At 39.7% G+C, this 18649-nt stretch overlaps 1 protein-coding gene across 2 annotated transcripts in view; it reads left to right on the top strand.

Moving 5' to 3' along the window:
* Positions 1 to 510: 510 nt before the first annotated feature.
* stxbp6 (syntaxin binding protein 6 (amisyn)) overlaps positions 511 to 18649 on the top strand; it is a 188411-nt gene continuing 170272 nt past the window's right edge. Inside the window, exon 1 of one of the 2 annotated variants that reach the window (XM_059649208.1) lies at positions 511 to 905. The gene's annotated coding sequence lies outside the window, so the exon portion shown is untranslated. The remainder of the gene's footprint in view (positions 906 to 18649) is intronic. The other variant, XM_048538196.2, reaches the window with a different exon arrangement.

An 18649-nucleotide genomic window follows, 5' to 3' on the forward strand; every position in this document is an offset into this window, starting at 1 on the left:
TGATTCTAATCCAATTTCCAAGTTTCTAAAGTGCTTATAAGTACTGTGCTGTAATACGATGCACGCTAAAGGAAAACAATGTCACTGGGCACACGCCTCTGTGCTGTCCGTCTTTGAATTAACATAATGGTTCAAACTTGAGTTGCGTGGTCGATTGCAACGTGAGGGCTTACACTTTTTTATTAAAGAAATAAGTGAGACGGATATTGTTAATTTTGTTGTTGAAGTGATAAGAGGATTCAGTGAGCAATTTAGCCACAACTCCCTCAGCAACGGGAGACTCAACCCAAGAAGTTTGCTTGACAGCACGGATCTCTGGCCAACAGGCCAATCAGAACCAGGCGGGGGCAGGGAGAGCCAATCAGCCACGCTTGCTCTGCTGGGACCAATGGACAGCGTCCAGGACAGCCCAGTCAGCGACGGGCGCGGTGGCAGTGGCGACCAATCTACGCGGCGGTGTGGAAGCGGCAGCCAGTCGACGGCGGCCGCACTTGGGCCGGGGGGGCGCATGCGCAGTGAGGTGGTAACTGACGGACGGGTGGTGTTGGAGGAGGGCGGCGTTGAGCCGGGGAATGTGCAGCGAGGGACCGGGTGGGCGGCGGCGGCAGCAACAACAGCAACGGCAGCTCCAGTTCGGAATCGGTGGCAGCCCAGAGCAGCCCAGCTTCCCGGAGCGGACGAGGGCTGCCGGAGTCGGTGTCTGGGCGGGAAGGGCAAGAGCGAGTTTTGAAGTTGTTTCCGAGGTGGCGGTTTGATGTCGTGGCTCACCTGGTGATGGTGTGAAGGGAGCGTTTCAGCATCTTGGTTAAGGGAGGGAGGCTGTCCTGCCTTACCTGGCCCTGACCGGTCCACTCTCATCACTCAGGCTAAGACTGACAAACTTCTGACCTGCTTGCAAACAACGGGTGAGTCAAGAAAAGCTGAGATCCAGCTCTACACTTCGTTATCTCGGATTCTCCAGCATCTACAGTTCCCATTATTTCTCATGCCTAGTGGCTAACCGTTCTCGTCAATTCGGAGAAGGATTTTTGTTTTCACACCAGGGAGTTGACAATTCTCAGTGAGAGGTCAAGGTGTGGGTGGCAAATTGTCCTCCTCGTTTTTTTTAAAGCGTGTTCAGGATTGTCATCATTTGTTAGAGAAACTCGGTATAGAGAGTGTTTCCCTGTGGCAGGAATTAGTTTCCAAATTTGTGTTTGCCTCCTCGTTTTGAAGTCAGGGTTTATTTATATCTTTGCCCTTTTGTCTTTTTTAAATATCAATTTGTCTCCATCAGTTAGTGCCTCAGAGTTATCGCTAATGACTTTCCAGTGCCTGAGGGGTTGTTTGCCTAGGATGATTTTTCCCCCACTACATGGGGTACTGTGCAAAATACAGTAGTAACTGTTGACAAATTTCCCCACGCAGTCTGATCGTTGTCTCGGCTCAGCCTTCAAGCCAGAATACGTCTGCTGGCAGTCATTTAATGCTAGTCGTTCTCTGGAAAATAATGCTATCCAACAGTCGGAAAGCAAATCTGTTCAGACAACTTGGAATATCACTACATTTACTTGTGTAAATGTTTACAGGCTTCGGTGTAAAGTCGTTGTGTTAGAGACGTCGTCAATTTATTCCGAATTGTGTGTGCTGACAGTTTTGTGTTTGTTTCTGGGTCGGGAGTGTTCCTTATCCCAACAGATGAGTTGTTTATGCGCCCACGTACAGAGGGCTTGAAAACTGAAAAGGCTGGCTGCAAGAAAGGATATTAAGTTGATTTTAATGAAAGTTATGAAATTTCTAGTAGAAATGCAGCTCTGGCTGTACTCTGTACGATTGTTTGCATCAACCTGTTTATACTTTTTAGATTGTGAATGTTTTTGAAATTTGACCTCTACACCCAATAGCTATTTAAGGTGTGAAACATGCCTTTTTTTGCGTCAGTTCGTTATACAATGTGTCACAACCCTGACTTCCCCTACACTGGTCACTTTTAACATTATAAACAAAAATCAGTAGAGGATTGGCTTTTGAATTGAAAATTTGATCAATTGCCAGATATGAACTTTTTATTGATTATTATTCTGGATCAGTAATATGGAAAATAGTGATTGTGGTTTCTTTCTGCTGAGGAAAAAATAGTTGCATTAGTAAAGTGTGAAGCTTTGTACAGTACACAGTTTCAAAGTACTGGATTAACTAGCCATGTCAAGTTGGTAAATTTTCCTCTATGCAGCTTGTACAGGTACATGCAATTGAAAATTGCATGTATATCTCCAAAGTGCAGAGAATGTGATCATTTGTGTTCATAATTACTTCTCCTGTAGCAAATGCTAGTGGCACTGGAGGTTGATGCTAGGTGCATAACAGCATTAAGGTGGGATACAGTTGTGATGTGCATATTTCGTATTGGAACTATACTAGTTTTGAGTCCAGTATGTAATAGCTGTAGATATTACAAGCCTCGAACAGGTTTAGTCATAGAAAAATCTTTGATCTTAGTCTAGGGAAGAGATATTTTAAAAATGTAAGTTAATTTCTGCCCCCTGCCCAATTTTTAACTAATTAACATAAAACCACTTTCTCCAATCAGAATTAGATTGAGCTGCATGATATAATTCAAGATGGTCTGTCTTTTTTAAGTAACTCTGAATCATACTCCAGGTGTGTTCAGATTATATTTGTTTTAATTTTGTTTCAGTAATACCAAATAATATAATTTCAGGAGTTTATTAAACTTGATGGAACATTGCTTTATCCTCAATATAAGGTGAGATCATGCACTATTCATTTTCAAAGCAAAATTGAGCTTGTCAAGACAATTATAACATTTAGAAAACCAAAATACAAGTCATTAATTTCAAAAAGATACACTGGACAAAAGATAAATGTCATATAATCAAAATATTGTGTACAAACAAACATTTGTAGAAATAAACAATTTTATTTAACTTTATTTATATTTTTACATAGTTTTATTTTTAGTTCCCTTTGAAATGTATATTCTGATAGTTTTTTTGTCTCTGAGGTATTTTGTGTACTTTTTTTAAAAGGTAAAAATGATTTGTGGTTATTTGAATTCCTCAAGTTGTTTGTGATATAATTTTAGAAGTTATGTTTAGCCATTGAAAATACCAGAGGGTAAACAATGATTGATATTAAATACAGGTTCTTTTGGTTTGCTTTTGTTTACTTTCAAAATCCTTGAAGCAAACAACCCCAGTGAGATTTTGGATATCGGTAGACATTGTTCTGGCATCCTTGCATTTCCAGTACCTCTACTTACTTACTTCTAATGATGTGGTTAAGGTATTTATTGTCAATTTGTAGTTGCCAAACTGAGTGCCTTACTTGGGCCATTTCAGAGAACATGTCAGAGTCATGTACACTGTAGTGAGTCTGGAGTTGCATGTAGGCCAGACTAGGTAAGAATCTGATTTTCTTTCTTGATGAGACATTAGTGAACCACATGAGATTTTGAGACAACCTGATGGCTTCATGGATGCCACAACCGAAGTGTGCTCATATCTAACTTAATTAACTGAGTTTAAATTCTCCAACTGGCTTGATGAACTTTGGACTTGGAGCAAATATCTCTGAATTATTTGTTGAGGCTCCAGATTGCATATCATGTAATTATAATTTAGTGGCCTTGACTACAGAAAAGTTTGTCTTTTTGCATGTGACTGGTAAGAACCTTGTTTTCTATCCTGAAAAGGTGAGAAAATGGAATAATTTTTATTTTTACAAAAGTCCAGCTGTAATCCCATGACCCAATATAATGAATTCACCAATGGCCTTTCAAGTTGGACTAACTATATTTCAAAACTCCAATAATAGATATGAAACTGTCAGATCTGACTCTCCCTGCAGGTTTAAGCTAACAAATAGAAGAACTGCACAATCATCCTGATCAATCTGACACAATAGTAAATGATGCATATCTTCTAGTCTACTGGGGCATTTTCTACTAATGTAGATGTTTCAAATTCTTCTTGCTAATATTTCTTTACATCCAGTTTTATTCCAAATCAGTAGCTGATTAACTTTTAAAAAATAAAACAACTGCAACAAAATAGACAAAATTCCATCCAATTTTCACTGTCAAATTGAGCTTTTTTTATATGTAGATTAATTGTTCTGTTGACACAGGTACATTGGCATTTGGGCTTTGTCACTGAACTGCTAATTATATATATATATATATATGCTTGAATGATTACTACATAACAACATGATTCATTGTATGATGCATTGGAATTTTTCAGTCTGTAGTAGCTATTTACTGCAATTCAGTTCATTGTTTTGCGATAACTGATGATCGAATTGTCAAGGTCCCAGGATTTTGGAGTGGTAATGGCAATAGAATTGCACATTGATCATTACTCCACTGAAAGCGGCAGCAACTTCTGCAGTCTGTTGCATGCCCAGAATAATGCAAAAATTGAGAAGCTGCTGTTATTACACCAGAGGATATGTTGTTGAGAGAGCTTTCTTCCATCTTCCTTCCTGAGCCTGAAAAGAAAAGACAGTCAGTGAATTACTGAACTTGTGCGTGGTATTCCAAAATAATGTCGAACAAATAGAAGTTTTACTACTGTACTGAAAGAAAAGGACAGTCTGAGAACAGAGCACAGGTATGGAAAGGCATCCATATTTAGATTAACATTTGATATTTTTTCAGTATGTTTTTAAAACAATGAGTTCTTAATTGTGAATGCCACAGAATGGAAATTCTTTTCTTTGATCTTTAAATGCCACCCACCAGCCCACAGTGTTTATAGTAATCCATTGTTTAAGCTTGGTACGGTTTCCTTCAGATGGATGTTACCAGAATTCTGTGAAGGGCAGCATGTTTTTCTGATTTATTTAAGTGAATTTAAATGACACATTTTTATTACTGAATGTGTTTGCTTACTGCTCTTTCAGATTGCTGACGATGAACATGAAAGAAATTTGGGTCCTGTGCAATGACTAAGAAAGTAACGATTACTTTCCAGTAAATTTTTTTGCTATTATGAATTGGGAGCAGCAGTAGGCCATTGAGTCCCTCCAACCTACTCTGCCATTCAAAAGCATCTGATTATAACCTGAAACTGCACTCCTGTTGACTCCAGTAACTTTTTATCCCTGTTAGTATCTTGAGTCAAAATGTGAAACGTTGAATTCAGTTCAAACCAGCATGATGTGAGCTAAGAATATATCACAGATATCCAGCGCAGTTACCTCATCTGTGACCAATGCTCTCAGCTCGCGTTCTGCCACTGAGTAAGAAAGAGTGGGAATATTTGTGATGAACTGACATTGTTTTTTTTTTCTCTGCTTTATAACTGAGCAATATGATAAATGGATCAGTCAATTTAAAATATTTCTAAACAACCCCTTTTGACGGATTGGAATTGGATTTGGGAATACAAAGCATTAACCTTCCATAATGCTATAAATATTGTTTGTTTTACTGAGTGCACCTGTCTGCTTTTTTAAATCCCATCAGAATTGTTGATTGAACTATGGTTGAAGTAATCTGTTCAGAATCAGTTATGTTTGATCATCTGAAAAAGCTTAAATATGCAACTGTGGCTGTTTATTCATCACCGGTGGTTCATTTAACACGATTGCTTGGGTTTTTTAGTATGTATAGAATTCACAAATTAATTTTTTTTATATTTGCCAAGTATTTGAGGAAATATTGAATGATTTTATATAAGTGGGATTAATTTGCATTTGAGTCTGTGAAAATACATTGTTGAAACTGCTACTCAATAATTAGGTATCCTGATAATTTGGAAATTGAAGAAAATGACGAGCACAGAGCTAATTTTCTGAATGTTAAAAGCATTGTTTTTAATTGATTCTCTTCAACCACAAGGGGTACTGCTCTATTCTTTTCGTAAAAGAAAATGAAATGTAAGTGTCGCTGTTAATACACAGCTGATAAGAATACTTTATTTTTCATATGTCCAGAATTCTCACCAACAATACATGCTGCTTCTGTTATATTACCCTTCATCAGTTTATTGAACACAACCTGGTGTTGTGTGTAAATTGGTTTAGTTGTTTTTTTTCCTTTCTGAAGTCGTCTGACAGCCATACATTAGGTGCAATAAAAACTAGTTGCCTAAATCATCTGAATAGAATTCATTTATTTACCAAAGTTTGGTAAATGACCTGACTACCTAATTGCCAGTCCCTTCAAATGAAAAAGATTTGCAAGATAATGTTACAGTTGAGCTGTATAGTACTCTTTCTGAAATTTGTGTAAGTTTGTTGGTAAATGTGGTGTGCAACTGGTAGGATAACAGATTTGAGCAAGTGGCTGACTGACTGTGATTGAGCACAGTTACACATCAGGACTAAGCTGGAACAAATTTCTTCCAGCTTCATGTATTCAAAGCTGTTGCCTAAAATGTGGCAAAGTACTCAATATAAATAAGTATTTTCCTGCTACTGTAATACCTTTGGAGTCTTGTATTGAGTCTGTATTAAACATTTCTTGTTCATTGGCATACGGTTATTGATAATAAGGCTAGCATTTGTTGCTCATACCCCAACTGCACTTGAAGGTCATTTGGACTATCTTAAGCTGCTGCTGCAACTGAGGGTCAGTGGATCCACAGTACTATTGGGAAGGGAGATTCAGGATTTTGCCCAGTGATGATGAGGGAAGAATTATAAAGTTCTGAGTCAGGATTGTGTATGGCTTGGGGGCACTTGCATGCGCTGGTGCTACTATGCATCCCTTGCCTTTGTTCTTCTAACTGGGGCTGTGGGTTTAGAAGGTGTTAGGGAGGTGAATTACTATTGGGCAACTTGTAGTGGCACAGCGTACCAGCTATTTGAAGACGAATAGAACATTATAGCTCAGTACAGGCCCTTCGGCCCTTGATGTTGCGTCGAACTGTGAAACCAATCTGAAACCCGTCTAACCTATGCTATTCCATTATCATCCATATGTTTATCCAGTGACCATTTAAATGCCCTTAAAGTTGGCGAGTCTACTATTGATGGTATTGTCAGAGGTGCCCCTTAACGGTTGCTTTTTCTGGATGGCGTTGAATAACTTGTAGTGTTGGAGTTTCACTCATCCAGGCACATGGACTGTGTTCCATTACACTCTTGCTTTCAACCTTTGTAGATCATGGATGTTCTTTGGAGAGATAGATGAGTTCTTGCTACAGAAATTCCATCCTCTTGTAACCGCAGTAATCTTTAAAAAAATGGCTGCCCTAGTTCAGTTTCTGGCCAACAGTAAACCCCAGGATGTTGATAGGGGGTTCAAAAGTAATATCACTGAAATTCAAGGGGCAATGGTTAGATTCCTTCATATTCTCAGTTCCAGCAAAAGATTTTAACAAGTTTGGCTGATCTGCCTGAGAGTTCAACTTCTCAGCAACTCAGTGTAAGAACAGCATCTACGTTTCTATCTGGGGACCCTGTAGCCTTCAGGTCTCAAAATGGAGTTCAATAGTTCTAGACCATGAAAAAAACATACAACGACATTCCCTGTGTGCTCTTGTCTCCTTTTCTTCACCCACCGCCCCCACTTCGCCACCCCAAGCACGCTGCCTACCTGTCTCCATTCTTCTCTGACCTTCGTCTCTGAACTAATGAGAGTTCAGAGGTGTTATATTCCTGTTAAGGTGAAGGGTAAGGCTGGTAGGAGTAGAGAGCAATGGATGAATAGGGATATTGAGTATAGGATTTGTGATGTCATCATGCAGTTGTACAGGGTGTTGGTGAGGACATTTTTGGAGTATTAAACATGGTTCTGGTTGCCTTGCTATAGAAAGGATGATATTAAATTGGAGGGGTGGGGGAACGGTGGCATGCAGATTAGATTGCCTGTTTACCCTATCCATGCCCCTTATGCCTTTACAAAACTGTAAGGTCATCCCTCAGGGAAAATAGTCTCAATCCTATTCAGCCTGTCCCTATAGCTCAAACTCTCCAACCCCGGCAACAACCTTAATTCTTTTCTGAACCCTTTCAAGTTTCACAACCTCCCTCCTACAGCAGAGCGACCAGAACTACATGCCATATTCTAAAAGTGGCCTAACCAATGTCCTGTACAGCTGCAACATGACCTCCCAACTCCTATACTCAATGCACCGACCAATAAAGGCAAGCATACTAAACACTGCCTTCACTATCCTATCTACGTGCAACTCCACTTTCAAGAAATTGTGAACCTGCACATTCTCTCTCTCATTCACTCTCTCTCACACACACACACAAAAACTGGTATCATGGCACTCTTAGCACTTGCTCTATCCCAGCACTCTACCTACTTGCCACTTCGCCATCCAGGCTTGTAGTTACCGTTTCACAGCTGTAAAGTGGCTGTGATACTGGGCATTTAAAATTCAGAATGTGGTAACCAATTGTCCGTCTATCTTTGCAGCTATGTTGGACTCCGTGGCCTATGCTCGGCAGCGAGTTCCATGCCAACACTGATAGCAATGTGCAGAAACCCGCAGCACCTGTTGCGAGTGCAGCCGTGCACCTTTAGCGGGTACGGTGCAGCTGACTAATCTGAACAAGTCGGTTTGATTTACCTTTTTCCTGACTTCTGTATTATTGGTAGCTCTGATTGGAATATCCTGCCGGAAACGCGGAGCTCTTCTTTAAAAAAATAACAGTGGCCATGTGTGCGCGGTCGGTACTCCTCGCAAAATTCGACCCATGGACTTCGAATTTGTTCGGATTTAGCTTTTTGTTTACTGTGCCATTGAACGCTCGTCATCTGTTGGGCTTTCAACACACGAATAGACTGAATTTTTGAATATGGTCTTTTTTAAAATCTATTTAGTAAACGAGACAGCAATAAATTCAATCATGGGTGTACTTGGTTACTGTAAACATCCTTGATTTGATAAGGTCATTCATATCCTGTTGGAGACAGCAGCAGCAATTCAGTAACAAACAGATAAATGTTTGGCTTTATATTAGTTCGTTGGGCGGTGGGGATGGGGGGGAGCAGTTCAGAATCGGAAACAGTGTTTCGGGGCCCTGGGGCGTGTTTAGAACAGTGAGTGCGCCGAATTTGTTAAACAGTTATTCAACCAGTAAGGTTTTGTATGAAAAGTAGGAATTTGATATTAATCATACTAATTGGGTAGTGTTGAATTATCTCTTACCTCAGTCAGTTGCCTTGATCTAATGAATGCTAGGTTCCATTCAGAGACTGTGTAACATAGCAGTTTTTGGAAAAGGAATATCTCATTGAGAAACGTTATAGTGTTTCTCACGTTAGTTCTACTTGAACAAGTTGATTTTAATTTTGGGAATGCTTTGAAGTAGTGAGCACCACATCATAATGTGTTTGGATTTGTAAAGTTGTGATGTGTGGGTGAATGGAGTCAATGTCTGATTTGCTGAAGTAGTGATAAGATTTTGGCCCATTGTTGGCCATCACCAGCGTACTTCTATCTATGTAAGATGATAGCCTTGTGACAAATCAAATCCATTGGAAATGGAGCCACTTCATACGGTGTGGTTTTGCTGATTGGCCTATTCGGTAATCCAGGTTGCTGGACCTGCTGAATGCTGCATATCAAGTAATTGTTAATGTTGTAGGTTTTCACTGTTAACACTAAAATTGTTGCCTTTGCATTTGGTACTGGGTTTGATATGCAAACTTGTGATATTATGTAGGGCCATAGTCGATAGGTTTATGCTTGCTCTGAATTGACCTTCCTTAAAAAGGAACCATGTGACAATGAGTGCTGTGATTGACTTGTTAACAAAGACAGCCTAAAACAACACAGTTCAGTTAAGATCAGTCTTTCTTTCATGTCTGATCTTTTGACTTCATCTCTACTTTCTTGTCCAGTCCCATATCCTTTGGTTTCGTGAGGGACCAAAATATCTGTCTATTCTAGCCACGTGCATATTTAATGATGGAACCCACTGAAGTAGATAATTTCCAAGTTCCGTGACTGTGTTTGACCTCTTTGGTCTTGAATAATTGGCATGGTTATCCTAAGACTCTGCCCTGTGTTTTAGATTCTCTGATCACTAGAAACAATCACTCAGAATCTCCCCTTGTATGTTTCAATGAGACCACTTGAATGTTCTTCCAAAATCCAGAAAATTGAGTCTGTCACCGTAGAACAACTTGGTAGTGAGCAGTTCAGTAAATCTTCACTGTACCTTGCACAATAGTTTTGCTGCTTCTCAGTCGTGTAGCCATTTGGGAACCTAAACTGCAAGAATGATAAATCTAAGTGAAGTGTTAGTTTGTTATAAGGCAATCGATACTCATGGTAAATTTATGAAAACTGGTCTTTTTTTTTGAAAGCTTGAAATGCTGAGACATTGCTTTCGTAAAATGAGCAATTGAAAATAAAAGGTGCACAGATGGTGCTGACAGTCATTAATACCAGTTTATAGTGAAGCTTTGTTTGCATTTAGAACTAGTCCAAGAGCTGCAATGCCTAAATCGTGTGCCACTGTAACTGTTCAATGCAGGCAATCCATGGTGAGAGGGAATCTACCTAGTAATTTGGGTTTGGTAGTGGACTAACTTTTTCAACAATGCATTCCAGATTCAAACTTGTTAGTAGAATGCATAACAGCAGAGGCATTCTAACAAGTTTGAATCTGGAATGCATTGAAAAAGTTACTCATCCAAGTCTTTTATAAATCACAAACTTCAGTGGTCCCAGTACAGATCCCTGCAGAACACTACTAGTTGTGGACCTCCAGCCAGAAAAAAAAATCTTCCCCCAATACCCTCTGCCTTCTATGGAAGCCAATTCTGAATCTAAATGGCCATATCACCATGCATCTTATTCTTTTGCATAAGCCTACCGTGAGGGACCTTGTTGAAAGCCTTACTCAAATCCACATAAACAGCCACTGCTGTACCCTCATTGATCATCCTCGTCACCCCCCAAAAAAATGAATCAAGTTAGTAAACCATGCTGAGTGGCCCTAATTAGGCCATGCTTTTCCAATTGCACGTAAATCCTATCCCTAAGAATTCTCCCCAATAGCTTCCTGACCATTGTAACCACTCCGATCTATAATTTCCTTGGATCATCTCTGTTTCCCTCTTGAACAGAGGAATAAATTTAATTCCTTGCCAGTCCTCCAGGACTTGTCCAGTGGCTAGAGAGGATGCAAAGGTCTTCATCAAGGCTACAGCAATCTCATCAGTAACCTGGGGTAAATCACATTGGACCCTGGGGACTATCCACTTTAATGCTCTTCTTGACCTCAAAATACCCTAGCATATTAGCATGCCCCACTCTAATCTCTCTATCCTCCATGTCCTTAGTAAATACTGGCTACTCATTTAGGATCTTGCCCATATCCCCTGGCTCCAAGAATCATTTTTTTTTTAATCCTTATGTGGTCTTACTCTCTCCATAGTTATCCTCTTGCTTATAATATTTGTATAAAATGCCTTGGGATTCTCTTTAACCCTAGTCATCAAGGACATCTCATGGCCCCTTCTTGCTACCCTAATTTCCTGCTTGAGTTCTTTGCTATTTTCTTTATATTCCTCATGGGCCCTGTCTGTTTTTTGGCTTTCTAAACCTTGCGTATGCTTCCTTTTTTTACTTTGTGAATTTAATCATAATCTCCTTCTTTCTTACTGGAACATGCCAGTCCTGGACTGTGATCAGTTCTGGAGCTGTTGGGATTTGAGTTCTAGCACAGTACCCTAGTCAGTTGTGACACCATTGGAACAAGGTGATTGCATTAGCATCGTAAACTGTTACCCTTTCAACCTGAGTTTGAGTTTAATCCTGGCTGAGCCCAGTAAAAGCTTCCTACTTTCTGAAATATGCATGTGCAGAATTGTTAAGGAAATAGTACCAACAACTGTCCAAAACTTTTATCTGGCCTGGTGTTATACAGATGCATCTGAGGATACTGAAGGAAGTGAGAATGGAAATTGCAGAGGCACTGGCCATAATGGTTCGGATTTTATTGGAAATTGGGGTGGTGCTGGCGGCTGGAAAATTGCAAATTGATTCTTTTGCTTAAAAAAAAACTTGTGGAAAGTCCAACAGTTACAGACTAGTCACTTTAACTTCTGTGAGAGGGAAATGTCTAAGAACTTTAATAATTTGGGATAAAATTAATGTTCCCATAGGTGATTGCAAGTTAATGGAGGAGAGCCAGCCTAGATTTCTTCATGGGAAATGATGTTTAACTGTCTTGCTCAAGCAAGAGGGTTGATGAGGGTCATGCTGTTGATGCAACATACGTAGCTTTGCAAAAGGTATTTGCAGTTTTTTGTTTTGCACAGCTGACTTGAGGAAAGATACAGCTTGTGGAATAAAGGAGCCAATAATATGTTGAAACAGAATTGACTAAGATAGGAAACAATGGTTAACTGTTACGTTTCACGCTGAAGGAAAGTTTGTAGTGGCATTCTCCAAGCACCTGTCTTGGAACCTTTTTGCTTTTCCTGCCTCAAGAACAAGAGGGCAGTGATTTACAAAATGAGTAAATGTGATATGAGAAGAAATGTTTTATCCAACAAGTGGTTCAGGTCTGGAATGCAGTATGTAGAGGTGTGGTGTAAGTAGGTTCAATTGAGGCATTCAAAGATTATATCTATTTAAATGGTGGAAGGGGGAGAGTATCACAGCATTTTCTGCATTTGGAGAGCCACTGCAGACATGGACTGAATTTCCTCCTGAACCATAACAACAGTGAAATTCATTTTGGAAGCTCAATAATGAAGTAATGTAGTATGTGAGAAATTATATGTATAAATGTATCTCCAGTTTGTTCAGGATTACAGATAGGAGCATAACCCAGCATTAGAATTTGCCACTAAATCGTGAGCCATGGTATAAAAGTTTGTAATGCTTAGTGTGACTCCTTCTGTTCCATTCTACAACCAACAGTTCCATCCTTCATAACTCTTTCCCTACTTGAGATCCTGCTTCAGATTTGGCGATTGGTGAGGTTTATTAAGAAGAAATTGTTCTGAAAAGAAAAGCTCAAGTTTACCTCTAAATTAATTGAAAGAGCATTTCAGCTTTTGTGTGGTAGCAAAACATGATGATCTGTTCACATTGAGCTTGCAATAACTCTTGTGTTCTGTGTACCTGTTAATTTGTGAACTGTCAGCTGTTAGCACTGAAATCTTATCAGTTTGGCTTGTAGAACCTTGCAACCTATTTGCCCCTATAAACTCTATTCTGCTACTCTATCCAGTTTCAAATTTAGACATTGTACATGTCAGTTACACTTGAACCATGCATGAATGTGTGGAACATGCTGTGTACAGTTTGCGCATGCAAGTGCAGTGTGATATTACTTTGGGATTTGTAATAGCCATAAATTCTATTAATTGAAATATTTCTCATAGTGTTGAGAAATGCCTATTGGCTTATTTCTGTTATTCAAACTACTTTGATATATGGCATTTCCTAGATTTATATTCAGGCTATGGTTTCGCTGTCTTTAAGTCACTGCAGTAGGCTAACTTTTCAGTGATTTGGGTTTGGTTAAAATTCTGCACTTTTTTTAGTCAAGACCAATCCAGAGTGTTTTGCAATGATTGCTGTAGTTTGTAGCTAAATTGATGCAGGTGACAGTGGGAGGATTTTGTCACTGACCAAGGAACATATATTGGGTAGTGATTAGAGGTGCAAAGCATGCAAACTGAAAATTTTGAAGAGGAAAGGTTGGATTAAGTAGTGGGATTTGGGCTAATATGTCCTGTATGTTGATGTGGGTGACTGTTGGCAAATCAGTGTACTATAATTCTCCCATCATGCAGAGTTTTCTAGATGATGATGTAAATGATGCTTGATTTTTGGACCTGATCCAATTATCATCTTAAGGTAGAAATTGCTGGCTGATCATTTGCTGTGGCATCAAAATAGAATATTCTGTCCCAGAAGTAAGAAACAATTTATATATAATTGAGAAAAACAAACAACAGCTTGAGTTAAGCATTTGAGTCATGTCTGTGTAATCTATTAACAGCAATTTTTATTAAAGTGAAGCGTTAATTTGTGTAGGTGTTAAGTTGGATTTGCATGAAAGTTTTGCAAATATGAAAGTGCTGTGTGGGGAAACTTAATGATGGAATATTTTCATAGGCTGTTACACTTGTTGAATAATTTGTTTCATTGGGGAAACATGGCAACAATTCAATGAGTACAAATCCAGCTAAGAAGTTATCGATCAGCTGTTACCCTAAACCTTAAGACAAAATCTTAAGTCTGGATTTTCAAGAAGGCATGTGCCATCAGAAAAGATGAAATATTCTGGGGCAAGTAGAAAATGACCAAATGAAAGGCTTCAAAAGTCTGAATGGCTTTGATCAGATCAATATGGAGATGTTTTCACTTGTGGAAGGGAACTGTCAACCCCAGCTTTGAAATCTAAGAGCAACTAATATATCCAACAAGGAATTTGGGCAAAAATCTCTGCACCTGACTTGGTTAGAATATGAAACATGGAGCATTTGAGGAAGATAACATAACTCATTCAGTGGGATGTTAGACATGTACTAGGGGTAAAGGAGGTGAAACCTATACCAACAGTGGGAGGAGCTCATGTGTACTTTAAACACCAGTATAGATGATTGGCCTGTTTGCAGTACATCTCTTCAGCCCAAAGTAATTTTTTTTAGCATAACTACTTAACAACAAGCAGTTTGGTCCAACAGTTTTGGAATTTCTAAACTGATAACACTAAACAGTTTATACCAGTGTTAGTAGTGCTGCAGGACTGTTTATCTCTTGTCTGGCAAAATCTACTTAGCACTTAGTGGCAGAACAGGGGTTTTGTCTTTTCGGTTCTGAAACTGTGTATTAAATGGAAAATCCAGGTATTTTAATTTAGTCCTTGGTCATTAATGAGAAAGCCATTGTAACCGTGGAGAGATCTGTTAACCAGAGCTATGAGCATTACTATGTTTTGACAACTATGAGGCCACTTTTTTGTCTGAACAGCAAGAACAGCTGGTGTATCAATAATGAATTCAATGCAGCAAGATGGCCCAAAGCATCTTGCAGGAATCTTACCAGAAATAATTTGACCGCAAGCCACATAAAGAGAGTGTGTGGCAGGTTACCAGAAACTTAATCAAAGTGATAAATTCTAAAACTGTATTAAGAAGTTGTTTTTTTTCTAAAGAAATTAGAGGTAGAGTGAAATTCTGAACTCGAGTCTTGTGACCGTGCCTACAGTACTCAACAATGGGTCAAAGCAAGTCAGGGATATGCAAAAGGTGAAAATTTTTAAGGAAGATTGTAGAGTTTGCAGGAATTTATAGATAGGGAAGAGCAAGATTTCGGAGGAATTTGAAAACCAGGATGGTCAATTCAAATTTCAGGTGTTGCTGTACCAAGAACCAGTGCAAGTTTCAGCATTAAGTCAAACTTGCCTTCTAGTAAATCTGAACAATTTTTGTTACGTTCTCTGCATCAAATGGCATGATTCCATATCTTCCATGAATGCAAAATTCGTGTTTGCTTTGTAGAAACTCATTATGGTGTTCGAGGTTTTCTATGGTGCACAATTTAGGTATAAATAGGTAAGATTTGTACACAGCAACCAGGTGCACTCGTATGATTCACTGAAGTAAAATAACATTTCCGGTTGGCATGTATTTTTGGATCTAAGTTGAGACAACTTGTCGGAAAACATTTTGTTGCATTAAAGTTTAACCCTTGTTTCAGTCCTGAACGCTTTTGGATATGTAGCAATTGCCTTTTAGCAGCAGTCAAATCGACTGCATGTCTTTCTCGTGCTGTCAGACACATCAGTAACTGCTGCCAGATCTTGTCAAGCTATTGCACAATTTTCTGGTTTGACTTCAGAGTTCGCTTTTTTTGTGTAATATAGTAGTCTCCTTGTTCAAGCAGGATCAGTAACTACAGGCTGCCTTAATTGCAGTGAGGAGAAGCTTTCATTCTCCACCTCCTAAACCATGCTCTGGTTTCCGTATGTACTGAATTATCCTGCCTGGATGCATGTAAGCTTATTTTGAAAGTGTGATAGTATTTGAGCAAAAGAAAAAGCAAAATGCTTTAGGTTCTTGGGTGAAATGCTGTGCAATCTACTGTTGTAGGTGCTTAAGATTTTTTTAAACTTTTAAAACTATTTTGTCCATTCAGGGCTTTAGAGCACACAATTGATATTAAAAATGCATTTGCCGGTATGTAGGTTTGGATATTCCACAGAACTATACTGAGCATTGTGAATTCCAATTTTTTTAAAATACTCTCTCTTTGCTTCATTCTCCACTAATGATTTTTGGCAAACTTTGTACCCAGTTTCTTTATGGCACAGTACTGGCTTTTGAGTTTGCTTTGTATTGTTAGTGTTTTCCTTTTTTAATAACAGCTTGCATAGCACCGATACATTCATCAGTGTAACAGAGGAAGAGGTGGGGGATAGGGCCAGTGTAGTTTCAGAAGAGGGTCCAATGCATCATCCTCTGGCACTTTCGCCATCTGCAATCTGACCCCGCTACCAAAGACGTTATTCCCTCCCCACCCTTATCTGCCTTCCGCAGGGACCACTGTCTTCGTGAGTCCCTCGTTCGTTCCACACACCCACCAACCCCACCACACCCAACACTTTTCCCTGCCACCACAGGAAGTACTACACCTGCCCCTATGCCTCTCCCCTCGCCCCTGTCCCAGGCCCCAAGAAGACCTTCCACATCGAGCAGATGTTCACCTGCATGTCTGCATCCACTGTTCCCGTTGTGGCCTCCTGCACATCTGGGAAACCAAGCGGAGGCTTGGAGACCGCTTTGTGGAACACCTACGCTCGGTTCGCGACAAACGACTGCACCTCCCAGCCACGTGTCCATCCTAGGCCTCCTGAAGTGCCACAACAATGCTGCCGGAAGGTTGCAGGAACAGCACCTCATGTTTTGCTTGGGAACCCTGCAGTCCAGTGGTATCGATGTGGACCCCTCATGCTTCAAAATCTCCCAACACCAGCCCAGCTCTGTCCTGCCTCCCTAACCTGTCCATCCTTCCTCCCACCTATCCAGTCCTTCAACCTGAAGCTCCACCCCCACCCCCGACCTACCAGCCTCCATCCTGCCTCCTTGATCTATCTGTCCTTCCTGGACTGACCCATCCCCCTCCCTAACTCCAGGCAGACACACTCTCTCTACCTATACTGGCCCCATCCCCACCACTTTGACCTGTCTGTCACCTCTCCACCTATCTCCTTTATCCATCTTCCATCCACCTCCCTCCCTCTGTTTATTTAAGAATTGCCTTCCCCACCCCCATTTCTGAAGAAGGGTCCAGACCTGAAACGTCAGCTTTCCTGTTGCTCTGATGCTGCTTGGCCTGCTGTGTTCACCCAGCTCTCCACCTTGTTATCTCAGATTCTCCACCATTGGCCGTTCCTACGATGTCTTAACATTAAATTTTACTTTCTTTCCACAGATGCAGCTGGACTTGCTGAATTTCTTCAGCAATTCTGGTTTGTTTCCTTTTGATACGACCCTGCCATTATACATTATGAAATGAAAAATGAAAATGCATTTTAATCCAAAAGTCTCAAACTTGAGAAGATTGCTCAAAAAATTCCTTTGAACAAGGATAAAAGCTGTTATCAAACACAGTTGCAATTAAGGGATTATGAATGGATATGCAGTTATAAAGTATGTGTGTTGATACCATGATATGTTTAATGCATTAACTTATTTCTTCAAAGGTTTATGTAACTTTCATTATTGGTAAAACTAAGCGAGAGCTAATCTACTGCTGTTATTTCCTTGAATCCTTTTGATGCATAAATTAACCAAAAATTAATAAATGCCTAACGGGTTTTGATTTCCAGTTATTGGTTTGCTCCATATTTGTTACATCTGTTGTATTCTGCTGTCTGTTATACAACCAGAAAACTGTGAATGTGTGTTCATGAAGGTGCCTCATAGGGCACTTGAGGATGTTAAATAAATTCTGGCTTAGCCAGCAGCTCCCACATCCCATGAATGAATTTTAAAAATAAAGCGTACTTACCTTTTGTGGGTTGCTGATAGTGTTTTAACCATCTTAGAATTGGGGTACAATATTTTGAGTTTTCTTGTGTGACTGGATATCTGGGATGCGATGTGGCCTGACGTTTTAGACTCCAGCAGTACAGATTTTAGGACTGCGTGTTTTTTTTTGTTTCTGGTCTGCAGTCAGTGATAAAATTTCAGTTAGTGCTTTCGGCAGACTGAAACTTGGGTCTGCTGCTGATCGTGTTTAATTATTAAATGATCATAAATGTTCTGTCTAGGCACTTCACCACAAGACAGTGACAAGCCTCATACTTGTGTTTGAGGCTGTTTTTCAGTTACAGATGCGGGTATTCTCCCCTCTAATGCCTCAGAGAAAAAGCAGAATAGATGTTCCCTTGTTGGAGCCAATGGTCATTTAGTATGGCATTGTTTATGTTAATGGTGGTAATCCTTGGCGCTTGCATAATTTTTCAGATATCTGATTTTGAACCAATGTGGTTGAGCTATCAGGACAGCAGATAATGAATTGCTTGAAGACTGCTATGCCACTTTCAATTGAAAAAAATCACTGTGGGGTTTTTTTGCAGAGATACAGTCACTGATGAACATTTTCCAAATAAAAATACTGCCCAAGTTGAATTCTACAATTGTGTAAGACTTTTCTTAGAATCAACATTGACTTTTGCAAAAGTCAATGTTTGTTGAACAAATGCC

This window comes from Stegostoma tigrinum, chromosome 10, assembly GCF_030684315.1.
Source record: "Stegostoma tigrinum isolate sSteTig4 chromosome 10, sSteTig4.hap1, whole genome shotgun sequence".
Lineage (NCBI taxonomy): Eukaryota > Metazoa > Chordata > Chondrichthyes > Orectolobiformes > Stegostomatidae > Stegostoma > Stegostoma tigrinum.